The following is a 23,831-nucleotide window of genomic DNA, read 5'->3' on the forward strand; positions in this document are numbered from 1 at the left end:
TCCACCACATATGTAAAACTGCAAATGTGAAAAGGTGATTTGACGAGGAACATTTGCCAATTTAGAAAAGCAAACTTTCACTCATATTATGCTGGAGTAAATGAATTCTTCTTACAGTGTATGACAATATAAATGCATATTATCTTGTTCTTAAACTGCAATATCCCCTCTCCATGCTTCATTCTTTACGTACCTGAAAATGGTATAGGATAAGGTACATTTCAAGAGAACTGTATGATTAGCCCTTTAAACATTCCTCGGTGCCATGACGATCCTGAGTAGTCGTGAAGATCCGTTATTATCCTGAAGATCCTGAGTAGTCGTGAAGATCCTGCACCGTCTAATGCCCTGCACTCTCCCTACGGTCCTGTGGTTATGTATCACAGCTTACATGCCTGACACTAGGTGAAGGCTCCGATGACTGAGCTTCCCCAATAATCATTCAGATCGTAGGTTTTCCTGTGTGTTATTGTTGCAGACTTCAAATCGATGATAATGATGATGATGATGATGATGATAAGGATGACATGCCTGTTTATGTACAATGAATGTCAAGGACTGCATGACAATCTTCACTCATACATAAACTAAATGTTATAGAAAAGGATAAAACAAAATAAAACTGTAATTTCATGTTGATATGGGAAGGAAGAATGCCTGGGGCTAATGGGGAAAAAGGTTATATCAAAAGTGAAGACAAAGTTCTGTTAACAGAATGCATGGGGTGTTCTCCAATACAGTCCAAGCAACAGGATAATTCAATTTCGTCTTCTTCTAAGGAGTTTCACCTCCATTAGTTTTTTGTCTGTCTCCAAGTTTTTCTGTCCCTTTATTAAAGTTTGTGCATTCCCTACAACATTAGGTCACTGTTCTTCAATTTAGTTCAATTCTACTTTGTACTTTTCAGTTTTCCATACACCAGGGAATGTTTAGTAGCGAGAAATCCACATTCATCTCTCCTTTTTCATAAGAGAAGTGAGTTTGATGCATAAAAACTGCATCCACTGTGTACGCATGCACTCCAATTTAGGTTCATGGAAATACTTACAAATATTTATGAGCAAGTCTAGAACTCCATCTTGTCATTAAAATACAATAAACAGCCATCACATACACACACCAGCCACCTACCCCTCAATGCTCAACTTTTTAAAGACAAATCTTCAGTTTGACACCAGTCTTTAAGCACTTCCACTAGGTTTCCAATGAAATATATCATTGCCATTGTCCTCTTTCAAGCATAACGTGCTATGTTGCAATAACATCAGCGGTAGATTGTTTGCAGTCTATTTTCGATTTTGACACATCGGTATACACTAAACTTATGCTGCTTTCAAATTTCTGCCATTCCTCTTGAGTTCCGAGAGCCAACTCCGACTTAATAAAACTGACATCTAGACTACCCGGCCGATAGCTACAAGGAAACAAGAGGAGGGGATTAAGAAGCTGCATCATCATTCTCTTGTAGTTTATGCAGACATTTAGCAGAGGAATTTGAATTCTTCACTCAAGTTTCTGAAATGATAACTGTTAAAATACTCACGATAACCAAAATTAATGGTAAAGTGTTCTGAAAATACAAACTTTAGTAATCCCAGAATATATTTGCATATATTCACACCTACCTATTCAATTGGTGACAAATTAGTTTTTAAAATTTATGTATTAAGGTATAAAAATATATATGTATCAACATTGAACATCCTTTAAAGTACTGTATTCAATAAATAAATTTAATATGGTGCTTTAGTGATCTATAAACAGTATTAGGTAGTCAACTATAACACCTAATTTCTTGGTTTTGAAATTAAATAATAATACATAAGTATAAAGAAAAGGGATGACTGGTACACTGGACAAGATTTAAAATAATAAAAATGCTATCACAATATACCAATTTTCTAAGCAATTCTGTCATATTACTATTTCCTGCATTTCAAGCAGGGTAGAGCATGCAGAACCCTTCACAAATATTCCCATGAGCAGCAAGCTTCACACGTGATGAAGATCCAACAGCATCAAGCGAAACATTTACAAAAGGACTCCATGATACTATTCTGTCTACCATATAAGCCTGCCAGTTGCTACTTATTTTGGACACGAGGACACAAAAGTTGCTTTAGCTAGAATATGAAGGAGGAAATTGAAAAGTAGGATAAGAAAAGGACAACTGCTGAAAGAATATAACAAGAGAGCCATAAAAAAGAGAGAGAGAGTAGATAGATCATAATCTAATCTTTCACTGTTCTGCTAATAATAAACTAATGCTAAAAGCTTATTTTGCTCTACGATTCTCTCGACCAAAAACGTATACTTATTGGTACAATTACTTAGCATACCATACAAAAGAAAATCATTAGCATTACCTCATATCTTTCAACAAGAGAAAAAGAGAAATTGTGTGCTTGTTAATAAAGCCATATTGAACTATGTTAATAAAAAGAATCTTAATATTATTTTAATATACAAACATATACAAACCCTTTAAGCATCGCCCTTAATGCCTGCTTTCTCTCCCTCTCCGCAAACCAGTCGACAAGATATCCGGCCATCTTTGGAGCATTTCGGTAAAGCTGAAAGAAACGATGATAGTTTCCCAGTGACCATGCTGCACGTAACTTAAGGGAAAAACCAATGCACTCATCCTGCTTCTGCTCCACTGTAAGACCAGCCATTAGAGATGTTATGTCTGAAAAGGAGATACATAAAATAAAAATATAATTTTAAAATGAAATGTACTCACTAAAGAATAGACAGTTTGTAAAAACCACAAGATTAAAGAAGAGAGAAGGAAGGGTTACGCTCAAATTATGAAGGTTTTTAAGCCACGTCATACAAAGCCATGACATGGCTTATCTGAACAAACCCACAAGGGTGGTAATGCAGTCCTTATGGATTAGTTCATTTGATATACTGTACTGTATAGTATCACGTTATTGTGATATGTGTGTGTATGGCTTATCTGTATCTTCAAGACTGCTGTCAGAGTAGTCAACTTACCTAGGGTGTTCTTGGTGAAGATGTAGTAAAGGAGTCTGTAAGCTATAAATTCAAGTGTGTTTTCTCCGCCCACTTCACCATACAGCTGCTTTAGCTGACTCTGGCACTGATTGAACTCTTCGTGATCTCCTTTTTCCAAGGCAATTCGAGAATGTGTTTCATATACCTGCAATAATGAGGGAAGATTCCTTCAGAAATGGGTAAAGAATCTAAGCAGTAAATTAAATTCTAATTATAGTAGTTTATTCAGTGGTAGTGAACGGTATGAAAAATATATAGTTCCACAGTAATAAAAAGCTATCAGTTATAAACAATCTATGGTAATCATTCAAAATTTAAACTCCTACTCTATTGCACTGTTAGCATAAATTGTGGTCAAGTAACTACTACAGTACATATATCAACAACAATCAGGATTGAAATGGTTTTCAACCAAAGGTAGACAAAAATGTCACAAAAAACGGGGCTCTGTCAGCTATCCTTTTGCCTCCTGGCTCGCTAAAACCCTGACACCTTACCTTGGCACTTTTCCCCTGCCCACCTTCGTCACTCTCAGGACTTCATAGAAAGACTGCGCCTGCAGCCCTTTTGTAAAAGTCACAAAAAAAATCACAAACACACTTAGAAAATAGTGTTTGAAATCTGTGAAAAAATTGGCCAAAACAAATTAAGTCGCAAGTTCTACCACCTGTGGCCGATTTACACGTTGACCAATTTCGTTTCAACTTCACATCCTTAGTGACGGATATGCATTCTCCAAGATGTAGAAGCCAAAAACAAAAACTACAATTTGGCCCCCCCCCCCATAAAAAAAAATATATATTTTTGGACATTGCTGGAACAATGTCATTGGACAATGACATTGCCCAATGCACAAAGACATTGGCATTGGGCAATGTATTTATATGATATATAACAAAATACAGCATAATAACACTTATTCATTATTATTTGTGTTATTATGTATTACTCAGTAATGTTAGAAAGGCACCAGCTGCATCCACTTTGTGAACCCTCCTTACTGCTTTCTTCTTCTTTGTGCATTGGACAGGTGCTTGCATTTCTTTATCACTGCATTATCCCTCAGTTCCAATTAATAGGAGCTGTTCTTATCAACACTTTCTTTTTTTCATTCATATCAAATCCATTTCTTAACATATTGGGATGAAATTTTCACGACGCTGTTGCCAAAAAATTGGAGTTTTGCATAACATTTTCAAGTAATTTTCATTAAATTTGAATACAGTATTTGTTTAACTCCCGGCCCCTTAATGGTTTGGACTTATTCCACCACATGTTAGTAAATACTTTCACATCAAATAAAAAAAATTCTTGGAAAGCTCCAAGAGGTTTCAACTAGTTTCTATATTAATATTCACCTGAACTGTAAAGTCATCTCTGACACCTTGGATGGTCAAGTCTTGTCGTAACGATTTGAGCTGGTCACAGGCATATCTGTAATCTTGGTTGCGCACCCACTGACGTTTGATGTGCTCCAAAGAGCGCTTCAGGGTATCCACTGTTCTGACTGTAGAAGGATCAGGTGCCTAAAAAATTAAATGTAAATGTAAAAAATCACAATGCTTCATTTAAAAAATTGCTACATAATTTAAGTCACTCACAAATTATAACATCATATCAAGTTAAAAATTAGCTCGTCAAGGAGCTGTCCAAACAAATTTACTTACTGTTGTTAATCGAAGGTAAGGCTTTTCAAGAGCAGTTGAGGTTCCTACAATGTGCATTGATGTCCAGTCAATATCATCTCCATCCACTGTAAAGGTGTTACTAATAGTTTTAGTAATATTGATTTGCTTCTTTTTCCGTTGAGATCCTGGATTTGGAGCCCCTAGGCCCAGACCACCTGCTCTTGGACCACCTGCTCTTGGACCACCTATTCTTGGACCCCCTACTCTTGGACCCCCTATGTTTGGACTTCCAACTTCATTAGCATTAAAACGAGCAGCTCTCTTCTGCAGCCTCTCAGAGGTACTGAACTCGGGATCAAGACTCATACGACCATGTCTTGAGTAGAAATGGGAATCCGCTAACCTGTTAAAAGAACAGTGATTACATGACGCAAAGACAAAGATTTCAACTAATTATATTTGAACTTTTATTAGTATGGCTTCAATTGGAGAAACTTACTACAATACTGTAGTGCTTGAATGAAGATGAAGACCCAATAAATGTGTAAGTGTATTAAAATCCAAATTTTCACATGTAACCTACATCCTTTCTCAAGGTACTGTATACAATGTTCAGAACATTGTAAGTTACATCCAAAAATTTGGTGTTTAATACACATACTAATGTATTGGGTCTTTCCTTCACCTTCATTGTTTCAATTGTTGCTAAGAAATTTGAGATAGTATTTAATTGTTTAATTAATGAGTTTCACATTTCAATACCATCATTGTCATTACCCCCCCCCCTTTTATACTTTTACGGAATGGGGACGCATCAGCCTTAAGTAACAAGGGGAGCCGAAGTGGGAAAGAAATGCACAGATATTAGATACAATGCACTCATTCATTAAATATACCATTTTCACTACGAAGCATACCAAAGAAAAAAAGGAACAAGCACAAACACACTCGGGTAAATTATTTATGTTGAAACCCTAACCAAATGGACAACACTGTACCATAATGACCCTGAAAATACTAATTAAGCTACCACTCTTTGTTTCTAAGAAAGTGTCCCCAGCACTAAGCAACTAAGAATGTGGCTTGGTTCAGACATAGTACTTTCCTGCATAACTAAGAATAAGGTTATCTTTAGTAATAGTACTCTCATGGATAACTAAGAATGAGGTTTGGTTCAGTCAGCAATAGTACTCTCATGGGTAACTAAGAATGAGGTTTGGTTCAGCAATCGTACTCTCATAGGTAACTAGGAACGAGGTTTGGTTCAGAAAGTTATTTTAGCTCAATGTTTTCCGACTGTAAAGTGAATAGTACAAAATTCGACTATCTAATTGCTTAGAATGGCAATCTTTGTACTATGGTGTACATAGTTACAAAAACTACTGTTCTAAACAGGAGAATGGGTTGTGTTACTGTATTCCCATTTACTTCATTTTGTGTGCTACCAATACATGGTCACATTTATCAAACGCCCTTGTGAAGTCCATGTATACCACATCTGCATTTTTTTTTCTTCTAATACCTCATTGATTTTGTTAAAAGTGGTCAAGTAGCTGCGAGAAACCTGATCTCTCCGCTCTAAATCCATGTTGGCCTGGGATGTGGAAGTCACTGGTTTCCACGAAACTAGTGCCGACTCCTGATCGCTCTCAAATACTTTTATTATGTGGGACGTTTGTGTTGTTGACCAGTTGCACTATGAAACACAATAAACATTAAACTTCTCTAAAGATCCAATCCTTCCCAACAAAAATTTTTGTATCCACATTACACCTCATTAGTATTAATAGTACTCAGCCTCTGTAATTCATATAAACCTGAAAATTCACCTTTCACTTGTACCATTACCAGTTAACATCTCGCACAACTTTATAATAATACACTTCCATAATTAAGTGACTTATAAATGTACATTACTCACTTGTTCTTTGCCTTAATCTTCTTGCCTTTTCCTCCTCGACTACTCACTGGGCTTCGTCCTTTCTTTGAATTCAGCCGTATAAAAGTCTTGTTTTCATCTTCAGAATCTGAGGAGGTGTGGCGGCGTTTACCATCACGTTTTCCTTTTCTGTACATAGGGGATCGTGATCTTGACCGTGAATAGGATTTTGATCGGGAACGAGATTTCGATCGGGAGTGAGATCTTGAATGAGACTTTGATCGATGTGTTCTGTTTAAAAAAAAAGTAGAAATGATCTGATCACATGAGGCTCAATAAACAATCATTTGTCTCCTATGCTAGAGTGTAATACGATAAAAGCGACATTACTAAAGTATTAATACAAATACTTCTCTCCTTCGTTCCCTTGTCATTCATCAACCCCACACCATTTAATTCTTCATATAATTATCATATATTGACATATATGTCAAAATATCATAGACATGAAATGTTTTATGATATATTGACATATTTATGTCAAAAGATAATACACATTTTTGACCTTTTCTTTCAATAAATGTAGTCAAATCAGCATTTTTGTAAAATTTTCATCATTCATCCAATATCATATATCCTGTAATTATATAATATTATTTTACGAATAAAAAATATTACAAGGGGCCCGAGGAAAATTTTTTTACGTACAAAATATTAATATTTTTCATGAAGTCACTAAAGACAGAGCATATCAGTATTAGTAATACATAACCTTTTGCCACACGAGTCTTTCAGCCAAGTTGCTACCATTTACTTCAGGAATGCCATGTATATATATATTATATTCAAGGCTTATTTGTACTTTATTACTGAAATCACCCATCACAATCACTCTTCAGATTCTTGGAAAAAAATACAAATTTCACTCCCAACCCAAAAAAATAGCTACCTAGGCACACCTTCAAATTTGAAATTCATGCACATCCACGAACTAAATCATGACACTTATTTCCCACTTATCACACTTATTTCATTAAAAACAATCTGAATACATTCAGAAAAACCACCTATACATTCCGACTTTATAATCATTATCCCATTTAAATATTTATTTTTGCTTCCTTTCAGCTTTGCCTTGTATAAACCTAGCATATCAAACTTGTATATTTATGCATCAAGATGTTACTGTCTTATGATGGTAAGCAAGTGTTAATCCAAAAATACACTATCTATTTTAAAAGATTATAAGTATAACACTGTGCTGGATAACTGTATGCCAGCTAACTATAAAACATCTTATTTCAGATAACTTCACAAATCATCATCTACTGATAAATAGATATTTCAAAGTACAGTACCTCAATCCTCGGGCAGAGTACCCAGGAGACACCATTTGCTTCTTGAAAGGTGACTTCTTGTTTTGCTGTTTCATAGGACTAGTGGAACTTGTGTCTGATCCCGCATCACTGGTAGCACTCCAGGTCTTCACGTGTGACACCAAGTTAACTGCGGATGCACTGTGTATGCTGGGAAGAGATTCTTCGTCCCAATTCTGAAAAAAAAAAAAATAAAATAATAATATACAGTGCATTTACTTTAGCTACTGATATGTATACAAATTTTCCTAGCTTAAATAATTTTCCAGGAGAGTTAGTTAGCATCTGTATTATTTTGGCGATCTTTCAGAACTGCATTGCTGACAAAATTCAGAGAATAATTTGTTCTAATAAGTTATACAATGATGGGAAGTTTGGGACAATTAAGCAAACACTTCTAGATGCTATACTGTAGTTTTATGTGGTAAACTGAGGAAGGGGGGATTTACCCCTCTAGTAATAGGCCCAGACAAAAATAATTATCCAAAGAACGCATTAAGCTGCAGAGACTACAGTATATATCATTCACTGTGTCACACGATATGCAAAACATGCTAAATATCACTGGTTGCCAGAATATATACAAAGCAACATCAAAGATATCAGATTTACCAGGGATTTTACTGAGGAATACTAGGAAAGCAAAACGAATGATCTTCCTTTTCATCGAAACATTCCACAAGGAGGTGCATGACTGCAAGTGGGACAATGCGGTTTGGACAAAAAGAAGCAGGATGTTGTTCCACTAAGTGTTATGAGTTAACACTTAACTCATAACATAAATTGGTCACACTTGGGTGTGACCAATACGCAACCTAGCCAAAGCTGTTTCCCACCATTTATTACGGTGGTTGAAGGAAGGCGAAGGGAAAAGGTCACTTTAAAGAGCATGTAGTATATAACCTGTAATGCAAGCCCAATGACCCAATTCTGCAGTCTGCGGACCAAAAGGTCGCAGACTGCAGAATGAATGACTGGGTAGAAATCTGAACAAGACATGCTCTTCCAGGAAATATTGCAAGTATGGATAACCTTAATGGCAGTGTCCCAAAGTTCATTCAAGGTAACTCCAAAATGGCTGGGAACCCAGCAAATTTGAATGTCTAATATTTGCTAGAGATATGAAATAGACAATACTTTTGATCACCACAGGATTAAATGACTCCAGAGCCATGAGAACACAGAATCAACCACAATGACACAGGAATATTGACATGAAAGCAGCAGCTAACGAAGAGCATACAAAATTTAACATAGTTTCGGCCTAGTCCATAATCCCTTTTGTGCTTTTTTTTTTTGCCATTCCTCTGTCCCATGGGCACTGTGCTTAGGTCCCCTTAGCAGTAGATGTCGCTCTATTTGTTCCATTTCTTCTATCAGGGTTCTGTCCACATTTTTCTCAAGAGACAGTCCAGTAGGGTTAGGGCCTCTCTTCCTGTTGGAGGCCTTCAACAAAGTCAGATTTTCAGTCCCTTGTGATTCTTTACACTGGCCGTTTTTTTCCAGGTTCCCCTTTTTGGTCGGTGCTAAGGGGGAGGCAGGGGATTGGCTTTTGGTCAATTTTACTCCTGATCCCACATTTTGTATGGCTTTCAAGTCCCCCCCCCCCTCGATTTGCAGTGAGGATGGTCTTCCTTTTCCTTCTGCATTTGGGACTGTCAGGTCGTGTTCATGTGCATGGTCCTTGGTATGTAGTTGCCCTGTACATGTTTGTTTCCAGTTTTGTCTCTGGTGTTTCCGGTTCCCGAGAGGTGACAGACTTTCAGTCCTTCCTCGGTCTTTGGGCCCCATCCTCTAGTTCCTTCTACCAGTTTTGCTACTACCAGGCATTGCCACCCTTTTGGCATCTAGTTCTTCACCTAGTTCCTTTTTGGTTTTTTTTCAGGGTTCAGTTCTGTGGCACCATTCTTCCTTGTCACTCGATGTGTTCACTTTGGAGGGTCTCCTGGGTGTTTCCAGTTTCCAAGTAGGATTTGGCAGACTTGTGGTTCATCCTTGGTCATTGGGTCCATCCTCCTGTGCTGCACATTTTACTACTTCCAGGGCCCTGCCTGCCCTTTTGGTAGCTCTTTCTTTGTCATCTTCCTCTTTTGGTTCTTCAGGGTTCAGTTCCATGGTAACATCCTCCCATCATCTGGTGTGTTCATGGATGCCTCAAGCTCTGATTGGGGCTTTATGACCAGTGCACACCAGGCCTTCCAAGGTCGGTGATCAGGACCATTCTGTCAGGTACACAGTATGGTGCATGATTTTGGGCTGTGTGGCAAGCTCTGCGAAGGATTTGGCTTTCTTTGGGCACTGTTCTGCATCTCCATTCCAACTGCTCCCCAGTGGTTCTTACTTTGTACTTCAGGGAAAAGAGATGCCACTTCGATCTTATCTTTTGGAGCTGGACTCTTTATGTAGCTTGTCTTCTGGATTCTCGGGGTTTAGTTCTATGAGTGGTTCACGTGGACTGAAATAATGGATACAAACTGATAAGTTCAGTGACAGAAATTACAATGACATATATTGGTCTGAATAGAAATACAATAGACTTGTGATTGCTGGAGTGTTTCAAGAAGAATGGAGCATCAACGATGCAACATTCTGCTGGTTCTACGAGATGTTTCGTCGACCTGCAGTGGACCTCATGTTGGCATGGAACTGGCAACTTCCTTCTTATGTGGCTCCATTCACTGATCACAAGGCACTCACGGTGGATGCCTTGTAACTAGACTGGTCAAGGTGGTAGTGCATTTACCATTTTTCCTCTTCTGTTGTTGCTCTGGGTCTAGTCCAGTCCAGTCTGGAGTTGTCCTCAGGAAGAGTGATCCTTCTGGCTCCACGATAGCCGGTTAGCCTTGGTTCTGGCTCTTCTTGCCCAGTGTCATGAAGGAAGCCGGCCTCGGATGAAAGGGGGGGCTGTGATGATCTCTGTTTGGAACCGTGTAGATGCGGGGCTCGGATGTCCACCGCCTGGGTCTCGTGCAGCCCAAGCCCTGCTTCAGGAGGCTGGGGTCATTCTTGCCCTTGCTGTGGTGGTTCTTCTCCGGCCACGACCACGGCAGTCTCCAGGTTTGGAGCCCCTGTGCCTTCTTTTACCAATTTTGAGGTAAACTCCGGAGCTGGAGCCCCTAGGGCATTTCGTTGTTGCCTTCAACCTCATTCTGACAGTTCCTGTGATGGCACTGGAACGAATCGTATTGGCATTTGCCTTTCCATTGGAGACTTTCGGCGTCGTGGAGAGGAGGGACCTGCTGCACAGGTGACAGCTTCCTTCCCCGTACCAACCTACCCTGACTTTGCGCCCTGGAGATGCCACTCCAGACCAACAACCAGAGCGCCACTCCATAGTCTCCCGAGACTAATGGATGCCTACTACTACTATGCTGTTTGAGGAAAACTGAAGGCATAGGGTACTGATGGGATGACACAGCAGCAGGTAACACACACCCACCCACACCACAAAAGGTCTGTGAACACCGAGGGTTGAAATAATTTCTCATAATACTGTACAGCCACTCTATTCCTATCTAACACATGGACACACAGCTCTACATCTACTAAATTGCTCTCCAGTTACAATGATCAGTTTCAATATTATCAATATCTGTTTTTTGCTCAAATTTGAGTACTTGTATTTCAATGGAAACCTATAGGAGTACTAAATAAACAAGCCTAGATTATACTCCTATCAGGAATACCCAATATGTAAATACATATTAAAAGTAAAATGTAAATCCTCTATTCTCTCCTAACTATATCCACCCAAACCTGTTCATTCTACTTTGTGTATGTTGTTCACATACAAAAATAAATAACTTTGAGCATATTTCTCAGCTTTCCTCCTTTCCTGCAACCCGGAAATTCATTAAACCCTACTTCCTTACCACTCTCATCATTATCCAACCATCCATTATACTGTACTATCATGAGCATGTTTCTCAATCTTTCAAGTCATGGCATACTTTATGGTCTGAATGGGACACTTGATCCCATCCATAGGCTTATTACGTGACTGTCCGAGTGTCACATGTATTTTCCATGTAGCCCAGTGTTGACACTACCTATGAGTAGACATGACACACTCGTATAAAATGCTAAGATAAAGTATCAACCCATTCAATATTTACCTACCAAAAATAAATTTATCAACCCCCATTCAATATTTACCTACCAAAAATAAATTTATCAACCCCCATTCAATATTTACCTACCAAAATCTAAATTTATCAACCCGTTCAAAATTTACCTACCAAAAACTAAATTTATTATCTCTCAAAGGTTGAGCAACGTACCTGCACAACCGGGAGTTGGGGTTGAAATACTTCTGTGATTTTCCGAGCGCCATTTGAAGTAGGACACGGGTGAATTCCCCCCTATAAAATCATTGAATATATGGCATCATTACAGGCCAGTCAGCAAAATTATTTCTACCCCAGCAGTGTCCACACAGACGTTGAGGAGTGAACAGTGGCGCAAGATCGCTATACATAAAAAGTACTGAATGGAAGCCATTCAGATTTTGAGTGTTGAAAGTAATTACAGTAATAGTATTCTTATGATAATCATAAAATTGTTTTAATATGCGAGTAGTAAAGCTTAAACTTGAAGTATATTTCATATAAATTCAGTATAGCTATTGCATCATGTTTTTGCATTTTCAGACACTTCCCATTGAACAGATGGGAAACCCCTGCTTATATAAACATTTTTAGGCAAAATTAAATTTTTCTTTCAAGTATATTTTCCCAATATAAAAGTTGCTTTTCTACAATTATATTAATTTAAACACATTTAATTCTTCAGTAGTGCAGAAGACAAGCCTTTTTAATTTATATCCTAAGTGGTTAATGATGGATGCAATAGACAGTCACAGGTAACACCGTGTCACAACTATAGGTCTACGGTAAACAAACTGAAATGGAGTCCTTTCAAGGTAAATACTCTACCTAATATGAGAATAAGAATAGCCAATTACCAAAACAAAACAAATTTAAATTGTGTATAAATAGTTTTTAAAACAATGATCAATGAAAACTTACTTTAGTCCACAGTGTTCCATTATTTGCTGCTTGTGTAAGCTTCCCCTTAAGACATATTTCAACTTGGTCTTTGTCCAATTCTGTGACACAGCGAGCAAAACACCGCCCAACGTAAGCCCTGTGAAGGTAGCATGTTATCTATACAGTAATGATCATAACTTCAAAAAAATCTTTGTTTATTTTTACTTAATGACCAATGATTTAGGATGTAAAATATTGGACACAAAGCAGGTGAAAATAGTATATGACTAAACGATAAATATTATCTAATGACTATACTAAAATTCACTTACTTCAGACTTTCAGGCCAATCCCCACTTGCAACTAATCCAGTCATTCCTTTTATATCTTTGACTGCTTTTGTTTCTTGTGTATTGTTTATTGCATTTTGGCTTTCATTAACTGAGGCGTTATTGGATGGAGGCTGCCCATCTGCATTTTCTTTTCCAGTTAATGAACTAATGGAAGGATGTTGCTGTTGCTGCTGCTGCTGCTGTTGCTGGTTATTCATAAACTGCATCTTGTTCCATGGGTTGTTGGACATGACTATATTAGTTTTTATTCTTTTTATTCTTCTTACTCTTATGACTAGTATTATGTTGCTGATAATGCTGCTGTTGCTGATGTTCATGATGTTGTTGCTGCTGCTGCTGCTGCTGTTGTTGTTGTTGTTGCTGCTGCTGCTGCTGCTGCTGCTGCTGTTGTTGTTGTATTTGTTGTTGCTGCTGCTGCTGTTGTTGTATCTGCTGCTGCTGCTGTACTTGTTGTTGTGCCTGCTGTGCTTGCTGTTGTGTTTGCTGTGCCTGTTGTTGTTGCTGCAAGACATTATACCCAAGGCCTTTTTTACTTGGAAGATTAAATTTTACAGGACCACCAGAGGCAACTGGCGAGTTTGCTCGACCCACAGGTGGCTGATTGTAGTTTGATGGCGGCCCTCTTGGAGGCCCAGAGGGGCCATACCATCCACCAGTGTAGCCGCTATAATTATCGTAACTTGGACAATACGGCTGGTTATAGTTGTGATTATAACCCTGACTGTATTCCTGACTAGCATAATGTTGGGGTGGTGGAACATTAGCATTTTGTTGATTACTGCTATCTTGATGTTTTCCTGGAGAATTGTTGCTGGTTGTGTTTAAATTATTCATCTTATCCTGTCCATCACTTTCTGGATTCTGGCCAGCTGGTGGAGGACCAGGTGGAAGAGGAGGGTTATTGCTATTTCCAGAACTATTGTTGTTCTTATTATTGTTACCATTGTCAGATTGTGGTTGTTGTGGAGGTGGGCCAGATAGTCCAGGTGGTACACCATATCCCCAAGAGGCTTGCTGTTGGGGAAAAAATTATTAGGTTCAACTATACATACAAAATAACATCATGTGCACATAACCGTACCCATCCTCCAGTCTTAGCTTCTATATTCCTAGTTTTCCTTTATAATCAGAGGCACAATGGAGGGTAAAGGTTTTACCTTTAACTATTAGTTGAGCAATCTTATAAGATTTTCCTGCAAAAATTTCCACACAATGAATTTGCTAAAATTATAAGTATGAGTCAAGATACTCACAGGCCTCGTGCATATTATAAGATATCTTAAATGTATTAAATGGAAATTTTTTCTAAACATTGTACATTAGCACAAAATTATACTAATCTAGCAAAACTGTAGCTTCTAGCAATGAGTTACATCCTGTTAATATAATAAGATCCAAAATTCTCCCTACAGTACTATAAGCAAATATTTTTTTCAGCAGCTAACCCATGTGCAAAAACTTTTTTGTTTTTATTTTGTGATAGAAAATTATATGAAAAATATAGGAAACAAATTTAAAGGGATTCTCCTGACTACAGTACAGTATAATGCTCATCTGGCACATGCAAAAATTATGCTCAGATGATGAGTTTGCCATTGTGTCCTGGGGCCAGAGTCATGAAGCAGTTATGCAAGCACTTACGAACCTGTACACCTTTTCTCAATCTTTGGCAGCCTAGTTTACAATTATTAAACAGTTAATGACCTCCGAAGCACCAGGAGGCTGTTTATGACAATAACAGTTGATTGTGAAGTTTTCATGCTTGTAAACTGTTTAATAAATGTAACCAAAGCCGTCAAAGATTGAGGAGAGATGTACGTACACGTTCGTAAGTACGTACATACTTTTGCAATTACTTGCATAACTGTTTTGTGAATCTGGCCCCTGGAGTACATTTACTGTACAGTATACGTATGACGTGAAACTATTTACAGTACTGTACTCTCATTATTGCACAGAATTTAATGCATATTATCAATCGATATATATATTCTCAAATATTAGAATATATAGTATGTCCCACTCTACAAGTGAATAAATACTGTACTGCATTTCACTGCTAATCCATTTCTCTGGTCAATAAAATAATTAATTAAAAATTCATATAAATTATAAGACAACTACAGATCAAACAAAAATCATAGCTTCTATATTTATCTAATTCTAACACTTGAAAATATTGTACAGAACTACTATTGAACAGGGACATTACAGCACAACTACTGAACAGGACAATTACAATTTATACAAAATATGCCAAATACAACTACAGGAAAGTACAGTACTTACATATGCACCATATCCTCCATAATTGCCGCCACCATTGCCACCTCCACCAGGTCCGTAACCATTCCAGCCAGGTGGAGGGGGTCCTGGTGGACCATTATACGAGCCTCCGTAACCTCCATAGTGTCCAGGTGGACCAGCATACCACCCTCCCCCTTGTGCATGTCCACTGCCTCCATGCCATGGGGCCATCCCATGTGGACTGTTGTTCATATTGAAGCCAATCTTGTGCACACTGTTAAAAATAAATGAACTACATATTTTCTTATTTTCATCCAACGGAAGGTGGTAATCCCCCAGCCTCTTATCCAGGCATCCCTCACAATATAAACATATTATATCCCATACTTACTCTATATTTCTAATATTTCTATTACCCTGTGGAAGGAGGTTAAAACTTTCACAAAAATATAATTCACCATTACTGGTACTGCATTTACAACAATTACCACCACCACACTTCAGCAGTTACCCATTGGAATACCTCACCGCTACGTACTGGCAAGTCCTGGTATACAGTGCTTCTTATAAATTATCTGTACAGTACACACAATTATGTTTACTGCTTTCACCTAACTTGTCCCCCATACCATATTCTGTGTACTGTTCACGCTCAATTTCACTCAAATACAAACAATATAAATCTTAAAAATAGAAAATCCTAACCATCTCACACTAACGTGATGCATCAAATGAATATTGATGTGTAATGATGTAAGGCCGAAGAGGGAGAATGGCCTATTGACATAGCTTGGGTGAAGGGGAGGGGGGGGGTGGGTGTAAAATCCTGGTTTGTGCCTCGGAGAGGCTACGGGATCCATTAAGTTCAGTAGAACTTCGGTTTCAACCCTTTTAACCCTGTCGTAGCTCGGTCGATTCAGGCAGTGTCTGGGATGCTCCCGGACGCAGGTTCGAATCCTCGTCATGGCCCCTGTGGATTTGTTCCAAGCCATCTCATAATAAGCGCAACCCCCCCCCCTCCCCAATGTCTTGTGACATTGTCTGCATTCAGTGAATCATGTCATCCAGGACTATTGGAACAAAGACTGTTGCCCAATCACCTGTTCTGAGAATAGCAAAAACCAGAATACAGATGATAGACTGTGGAAGGTGAGGCAATGCCTCAGTGAACTGATTGGGAAGTTCAAAGATTTCTACACATACGTCAGGTCAGAAGCTGGTGACTGACAAATCACTTGTGCTTTTCAAAAGACATCTTGCCTTCAAGCAGTGTCCCCCCCTCTAAATGCCACAGTTTTGGACTTATATTCTTCATACTCTCTGACTGTGAAACAGGATGGTCACTGACATGGCATTATATTCTGGTACCAACGTAGACATTCTGAATAATGATCCTCATGCAATCCAACTACATGGATGGATGAGAAAATATCCATTTGCACATGGATGAGAAAATACTAAAGGCATTATTCTTGACCTTTGTAAGACCAAAGTTAGAATATGCAGCTGTAGCATGGGTGCCCATATCTCAAGAAGCTCATCAACAAACTGGAAAAAGTGCAAAGACATGCAACCAAATGGCTCCAGGAACTGAAAAACAAGACCTACAAGGAGAGATTTAGAGTTGTTAAATATACCAAATCTAGACGATAAAAGAAAAAGAGGTGATATGATCACTATGTACAAAATAGTAACAGGCATCAACAAAATTTACAAAGAATTTTTGAAAATTGCAACTTCAAAAGCAAGAGGACAAAAGGTTCACACTAAGGAAATAAAGCTGCCAAAAAAACATTAGAAAGTTCACTTTTGCAAACAGAGTGGAAGACAGTTGAACAACTTAAGCGAAAAGTCAAAACCATCAGTAGTTTCAAAACGTCCTATGACAAAGAGTACTGGGAACACAGGACACCACGAGCGTAGCTCTCGTCCTGTAACTACACTTAATTAATTATTGTATTTAAATTTTTTATATTATATTTATTATTTTTTTTATATTTATAAATATTTGTTATTTATTTAATTAATTTAGTTAATTACTAGCTGCAGGAGTGAGCATGAATTGATGACATCAGGAGATTTCTTTGCTTCAAGACAGCCATGGTAAGTCTTTTTTTTTTTCCTGTTATTAGGGAATATATTTTTTGTATTTTTTATTTATATATACAATAGTTCTTACGTTCTTATACAGCCACTAGCACGCATAGCATTTTGGGCAAGTCCTTAATCCTAATTTTCCCCGGAATACGACATGCCAAATCGTTTAACAACCAGGTACCCATTCACTGCTGGGTGACCAGAGGCTACAGTTCAGGATTGGTGCCAAGTAAATCCTCCTCGGCCAGGATACGAACCCAGGCCAAAGCGCTTGCGAAGAATCAGGCGAGTGTGTTACCACTGCGCCACAGGGACTGGGCACAATTTTAACAAGGGTCACCTGTGTCTTTGCAAATACTGTACCAGCAAAATTTACTTGCATGCCACCCTGGGCACTAGTGTCTTATGTTCGCTACCCTGGTTGATACCTGGTTTACCTGCTTGATGGAGTTCTGGGAGTTCTTCTACTCCCCAAGTAGAGTGCCTTGGGGATTGATGGGGTTCTGGGAGTTCTTCAACTCCCCAAGCCCGGCCTGAGGCCAGGCTTGACTTGTGAGTTTGGTCCACTAGGCTGTTACTTGGAGTGGCCCCGCAGGCCCACATACCCACCACAGCCCGGTTGGTCTGGCACTCCTTGGTCTTGGGGGCCATGCCAGGTTTCCTGTACTTAACATAACAGGTTTCTCGTTTCCATAGAAACCCAAACTCTGTACAAGATATAGGATGTCATTTGTCATTGGCTTGCTTCTTTTTCCCCTTCTACTCTACCCTCCCGACATCCCTGGAGATATTTTGGGATACGACTCGAATTATAATTCTAATTGTTGAGGACATAAAGCCTGTACTTTGGCTTATCAAGGTCTCCCAAAGCCAACTACTGACCTTCCCCAGGTTGCAACCCACAACAGTTGCCTGACTCCCATGTATCTGTTTACCGCTAGGTGCACAGAGGCAACTGGTAAAAGGAAACGTACCTAACTGTTCCTGTCTTAACACTTTCGCTCGGTGATGATTCAGTATGGCATAAAAAATTTATTAAGACGACGGGAATGACGCAGTATGGCGTCATTGTGGGAATGACGCAGTATGGCGTCATTGTGGGAATGACGCAGTATGGCGTCATTGTGGAAATGACGCAGTATGGCGTCAAAAATTAAAAAATTTGACCCGTTTCTGGCTCGACTGCGGGTGGGGCGCGCTGCAGTTTTGGACATTATATGTATATACTCTTGTAGGGAATTTTATTGCGAACACATTGATATCAAAATGAAAGACCTAGGACAAGAATTGAGGTGACCAAAGTGAAAAGAGTATACACATTATACATATACTCGGCCCCACCTTGCGGTGGTCTGGCGCTCTCTCGCCCAAAGCGCGAAAGTTTTATCTAGAGATTGAACTCTGGCCCCTCGATTGTGTCAAGGACATAGACCTCACGTACGAAAGGAGAAAATAAGAGCCAGTGTAGAGGTGCCAAAAGCACAATCGGAGAGCACTATTTGTACATTATAAGAGGTCCAAGGCTGTTCAATATCCTCCCATCTAGCATAAGAAATACCGCCAGTTCCGGATCAGCCGGGCTGTGGTGGGTATGTGGCCCTGCAAGCCGCTCCAGGCAACAGCCTGGTGGACCAAGCTCTCACAAGTCAAGCCTGGCCTCGGGCCGGGTTTAGGGAGTAGAAGAACTCCTAGAACCCCATCAACCAGGTATCAAGCAGGCCAGAACAAAAGGAAACCAACAAAACATTTCAGTTTCCAGCAAGTGCTGGACCAACAGGGTTATAGTGGATATATGGACTTTGGGCCATTGCAAGCAACAGTCTGTTGCACAAAGTTATCACTAGTTAAAGTCTGGCCTCAGGCCGGGCTTGTAACGTAGGAACTCATAGAGCCCACTTCAGATACAATCTGATTTACCCAAGTGCCACTAACCTTAATGGCCTCGACAAGGACAGGAAGCCAACGGCTTGTCGAAGGCCCCCCCCCCCAGTAGCCTTGTGGCAAATCTAGGTGTACTTACCTATTAATGACTATGGGAGAGCGAGGTCTAGCGATTTATACCCTGCCTACTAGGCCTGGTGTACCCGTTGCGTTATTATTTATTCTGACGTTCGGGATTCTTTGTAACATTTGACCTTAAAGGTGCGCTACCTGGCCTGTCACAAGTGAACTCTTGCCCCCTTAAGATCCTCCAGGGGTCTAGACTGGACCAATCACGTCTACAGTAAGAGTGATAAAGATTACGCCACCCAAAAGGTGGCACGGGCATGAATAGCCCGTAAGTGGTGGCCCTTTTGAGCCATTACCAGTATCAATAGATGATACTGGAGATCTGTGGAGGTGCGACTGCACCCTGCGTGACGGGAGATGTCTCCCGTGTCGTCTACAGCACCCTACTTGGCACTAATATATCAGGACGAAGAAACAGATCTTGAGAGAATCTGAGCCCGTCTAATTTTAGAGACTATATAAAGTATTACTACTCAAGCCTCCCCCCCTCACCACCGGCCGAATAGGTCAATAACACTCGCTACACAACCACACCATTCCGTATGGGCACATTATGCCTCGCTAGACCATATTACCTGAAAGGGTTTTGAAGTTAGGAGAAAAATATTGCCCCGAAATTTCTCCTGCGTCTGAACAACAAAAATGGCGACGGTGCTGGCCGACGGTCGCTGGAATAGGCAGCGCTCACAGTTCCCAAGTGTACACTCACCAATAAAAATGTATACTCCTTTGTTATATGCCTTTTTTGCAAATTATTGAACACAAAAATATAAATATTTATAAGTATTTTGTGAAAGTTCATAGTAGAAGTTACTTAATGCAAGGAAGAGGTTCTTGGGTATGATAGTATTTTCAAGTTGCATAATTTGTATACATAAATATACCGCAGGTGTTTACATTATTATTTGTTTACATGATGAACTTAGAGTAATTATCATAGTATATACTTTGTATGAGCACTATGTTTATAAAAATTAATTACAGAAAACCAACTATTTAGAACAATAACTGCAAACAATAATAAATTTTTAGTCTCATTAACCGGACCACTACCGCCCACAAGATGGGTATGGGGTGAATAATAAAAGAACTAATCTAAACTAAACGGTACAGTATATCATTCGTACGTGTACGAATGATATACTTGAGTACTGTAAGATCTCTTATTGATTATGCTGCACCTGTCATTTCTTGTTTTGGTAAAGGTAGGATGGACAAGTTGGAGAAGGTACAAAATTGAAGCCATGAGAATTATCTTAGGATGCCCAAGAAATGCTGTGATTGAGATTGAAATTGAAATAAGTTTATTGAGGTAAAATACACACAAAGGGATGAGGTAGCTCAAGCTATTCTCACCCCGTTCAGTACATCGTGTTAATACATACATATAAACACATCACAAACAATAAACATATTACCAAACATTCTGAGAGATAAACATCTACATTTCCTTTGATTGAGATAATGAGGATGGAGTTGAATCTGAAGAGTATTGGGGATAGAATTTCAGAGATAAATGTAGCCTTTGCCACTAGATTAATGAGAGGTGGGGAGCTAATGAATTAATCCTCTCGGTTCAAAAGGTGGGAAGTAATGAACGATGTATGATAAAGAAGAGAGCATATATGAGTACCTTATGTTCTAATGTTATAAAGTATGATGTTATTACAGAGTGTATTGCTGTGCCTAAGAGGCAATTCACACCACCAGGAGAGGATTGTAATGTAGATGTAGTAATTATTCCGTTGCAAAAGAAAAAAAGTATGTATGAAATAGGAGAGCAGAGGGCAACATATGATTGTATAATTAGAAAATAACCTACAGAAAACACTCTACATGTATATTGAGATGGGTCGGTAGCTAACGATGGGAAGGCAGGATGTGGAGTCTTGATCAGGGAGTACACTGACATCGGCACTGTAGATACTGTTATTGGACGCCGCTTAACTGACAATGTCTCTTCAACGCAGGCTGAACTCCAAGGTGTATTAGCAGAATTACAGGAAGCAGTCAAATGTGGTAAAAATGCCTGCTTCTTTATTTATAGTAAAGGTGCGTTAGAGTCTTTAAATATAATGTATGCCCAGTATACCAGAATATTTTGATAGAGTGTAGAAAGAATGTTAAGAAATTAGAAAAAACTGGGTATAAAGTAAGATTCATGTGGATCCCTTCGCATGTGGGAATACTGTTGAATGACGTAGTTGATGAGATAGCGAAGAGAGCCACGGGAAAAAACTCTTCAAATCAGTGTCTTGTTGATGTTGTATGTCAGATAACCTTGAAACAAATAAAAACAAGAATCAAGATGATCCAAGAGAGTGAAGAAATGGTAATGAGAATGGCAATGGTGGACAGTAGTAACACACTTAAGAATTATTCAATAATAAATACAAATTCGTCCTTCACCTATGGTAGAGGAAAGTCTACTTGGAAGGATTCAATTTACATGAGATTAAGATTAGGATACAAATATATCTGGCAATACGGTGTTGATGTCAATGAAAAAGGTGTAAATTATGTAGTATGCCGCACGCCCACACCTTAGAACATTATGTATTAGACTTAGAGTGTCAACTTATTGATAAATATAAGGAAATAAGTAGTGTACCACATCAAATTGCTTAGATGGGTGATAATGGTATGATAGACAGTATACTTAGGAGCAACAAGAATTTTGCCCCAAGAGTGTAACACTTATATGCTAAGCTTACTATATTAACCTGCAATGTTAAATGGGATTCTTGTATTGTGATTTGTGTAGTTGTACTCACTGGATTTGTGCGCCCCCTTGAGGGACTTGAAGTAGAAGGGGGTAGAAATAGCCTAAGCTACTCTATCTCTTTGAGATGTATTTCTTTCTTGTCTCAATAAACCTACTTGAACTTGAATTGAACGTTTACTGTACAACAATAACAATAATAATAATAATAATAATTTACCTAAGGGCCACTAACACTATTGTTAGTGACACATTCTGAGTGACAGTGATATTGCAGTAATGATGACCAGACCACACACTAGACGGTGAAGGGACGACGACGTTTCGGTCCGTTCTGGACCATTCTTAAGTCGATTGTGATGAGGAAGTAGAGACAGGCGATACATAGGCAAGAGAGAGCTGAGGAGCAAAGTAAGGTGTAGTAGAGGGGATAGTAGTAATAATAAGAACTGCAGAGGGTCTATTGGCCCATACGAGGTAGCTCCTATAGGAATAAGAAGAGGATAGCAAGGGAGCGTAGGAGAAGACAATGAACAGAAAAAGGGAGAAGAGAGAAAGAAAAGGAAAGAGAAAGAAAGATAAATGGAAGGGGTAAGCATATGTTAGGTCACGTTTGTTAGAGCATTTGAATATATACTGTGAAAGGGAAGAGCCCACAGCAACAAAGCCAGGACTCAAGTTCATGTTGGGTACATTGTATATTAGAGCCGATTCAACAATACGGCGTCTGTGTAGAGTAGAGACAGGAAAGATTATTTTGGAGGAAGACCAATTAATGGGATGATTAGAATCCCTCACGTGGCAGAAGAGAGCATTGTTAGTGTCTGCAGACTTAACACTTCTCTTGTGTTCTTTAAGTCTGTCATTCAGTGTACGGCCAGTTTCGCCAAAGTATTGGAGAGGACAAGACGAACAGGAAATTTCAATTTCAATTTCAACAGGAAATAGAGTAGACACCAGCAGCATTAGAAGCAGGAGGAGTCAATTTTAGCCAAATATCCACAGTTTGCTAACTGAAGGTAATAACCGAGTGATTGTAACCTATCCACCGCTGCCCACTGGATAGGGACGGTGTGCAGGACAAACATAGCAATTATGACACCAGCTCTTCACATATGTCAGTTGCTTAATTTGGAAACTGTACATGTGGTCGATCTCGAACCCAATGATGATGTGACGACTTATACTGAATTTTGTAACTAGCTCAACAAGGTTGTAACTTGCTTAGCTAAATGAATTGTAGGGTTCAGTCCCTGAGCCTATTATGTGCCTCTGTAACCCTTTCCACTACTGCCCACAAGATAGGTATGTGGTGCATAATAAATGAACTAAATTAACTAAATACTGCATTCAGGGTTCCTACCCGCCATCTGTAGAGCTGGAGGAACTTGACAACTCGTGACAATCATCTTTCTACCCTATATGTAACTCCTTTTTGTAACAACATTAAATATATATGTATGTATATATACAAAATAAATAGGGGTGGTAGGAGAAGAAAATATTAATG

At 39.0% G+C, this 23,831-nt stretch overlaps 1 pseudogene; it reads right to left on the reverse strand.

The window, feature by feature from the left end:
• Positions 1-13: 13 nt before the first annotated feature.
• Positions 14-20,323, reverse strand: LOC138356731 (leukocyte receptor cluster member 8 homolog; annotated as a pseudogene).
• Positions 20,324-23,831: the final 3,508 nt, after the last annotated feature.

Source organism: Procambarus clarkii, chromosome 7, assembly GCF_040958095.1.
Source record: "Procambarus clarkii isolate CNS0578487 chromosome 7, FALCON_Pclarkii_2.0, whole genome shotgun sequence".
In the NCBI taxonomy this organism is placed as follows: Eukaryota; Metazoa; Arthropoda; class Malacostraca; order Decapoda; family Cambaridae; genus Procambarus; species Procambarus clarkii.